The sequence below is a fragment of the Elaeis guineensis genome, chromosome 4, assembly GCF_000442705.2.
Source record: "Elaeis guineensis isolate ETL-2024a chromosome 4, EG11, whole genome shotgun sequence".
NCBI lineage: Eukaryota > Viridiplantae > Streptophyta > Magnoliopsida > Arecales > Arecaceae > Elaeis > Elaeis guineensis.
Genome location: NC_025996.2, coordinates 37,943,791 through 37,945,955, shown reverse-complemented (window position 1 = coordinate 37,945,955; position 2,165 = coordinate 37,943,791).

Below are 2,165 nucleotides of genomic sequence, written 5' to 3'. Positions count from 1 at the left end.
AATCACCAGCATAAGGATGTGAAGAACATCAAAACCATCTGAAGATCAGATCTACAGATTCCAACAAAAAAACTACAACCCTCGATGGCAGCTAGGGTTTGGAATAGAGGAGAAGAAGGAGAAGAGTCGGACAGAAGGAGTCTAGGGGATTCTAGAAGGATCGACCGACCCATCAATCAACCAAAATATCTGATATCAGTGGTGAAGGAAAGCATATGGTTTTTGTACATGCATTTTTTAAAATTTTATGGTAAAACATACATAGATTAAATAATTTAATCTATAATACATGTATAGATTAAATCCAAAACTACTATACAGGATCTATGATATGAACTAATATGCATGTATGTAAATTTGAAATCTAAATTCAGCAAACATAGATCTTATCGATATTATATTTAGATCATATCTAAAAATAAATTGAGTTCAAAACTTGATATCTGAGCATGAATACTAGATCACCACATCTAAAATCTGTGGTAGTTGATTCTTCATGATGCTCAGCAGCCGCACATACATCCAGCCTCTACGGATATCCACACGAAGCTCTTTTGCTGATCGATCTCTCCAGGAGGGCTAGCTCGCGAAGAACCTTTTGTTGGCTGATCAAAAAGAAACATGAAGAAGATGAAGAATAAGGAGATCCTCTCTTTTTTTTTTCTGGATCTACGTATCAGATCTCTACGATAGAGATTAAGAGAAAAAATTTTTCTTCTCAATTCTCTCACACATAAGAGAGAACCTTTCTCTCTTTCTTTCATACCTTCAAAAAAAAATTTTCTTCACTGATTTTTCATGATAAAAATCAGATCTAATCTGATTTCTCATGTAGAAAATTACATGAATCGTAAGTCCTAATATGAGCTAAAAAAAATCTAAGAAAAGAACTATTTTTCTCTTTCTTCTCTCTTTTTTTAATGATCTAGAGCCTTAGAAAGCCCCCAATGCCCAACCAAATTTTTTTTATATTTCTTCTCTAAATTATCATGTTAAAAATCGAATCTAATTTGATTTCATACTTAAAAAAAAAAAACTCAGAGAGAAAAACTTCTTCTCCAAGGGTACGCACTATATAGAAGACCTTTCTTCTTTCTTCTCTTCCTCTCGTTGGGAAGAATTTTTTCTCCCATTTTTCTACTATCAATACTATAACTTTGATAGTGTTCTAGACAACCATACTATAACTTTGATGAAATCTCTTGACAATCAAAAAAATTTTATAGATCTCCACCTTTCTGTCTGCACTTCTTATCCATTTGAAAATCCACCTACACCTTATGGGTCTTATCCCTTCAGGTGAATTAATGAATGTTCATATATCATTGATCTTCACGGACTTTATTTCAGATTTAATAGCTTCAAGCTACTTCTCAAAGTTAGATCTCTATATGACATCCGTATGGGAGATCAAATCTCCATCTCGAACCTAGAAACTGAAGTATCTGTCCGGCTAACATGGTACTCTACCGTATCTCCTCAAGGATACCTTTACATCAGGTTCTGGATTTGATCTAATCAAATATGGTTCTATTGATTTATATGCTAGAGTTGGTTCTTCTACCTATCAAGCTTCACCAAGCTTGTTCTTAATAACATCAGTTCTTTCATCAAGGAACTTCTTTTCCAAAAAGAATAATTTAAGATTCACAAACATCTAATGTCTATTGAGAAGGTAGAAGAAATATTTTTAATTTTTTTAGGATATCCTAAAATAATATTTGTCAGACTAGAATCCAAACTAGTCAGTTTGTGAACATTTTACATAAGCCCAAAATCCCAAATCCTAAGATAAGAGAGCATCGAATTATTGGATGTATGTCTTAGAAGCCAATCTTGTCTGACACATATCATATCTTTAGGACATAATTTTATACTTATTGAGCATTTATATTATCATTCATGTTTATGTGTCCATAAATCATTCAAAGAATTAACAAGATGATGACACATATTCTCAAAGAGTTGAGAATTTGAGACATGTCTTATTGATGGTTGATTTCTAAATTGCTCCTGATTATAAGATCATCATGAAGATGGTGATTGATCCAGATAGACCAGTGCACATATCACTTCTTTCGGATGGATAGGTCTCGAGTCTGCAATGTAGAGATACTGGAGTAAGAGTGTAGGTGGTTGTTAGAGAACAACTAACACTGAGCGTG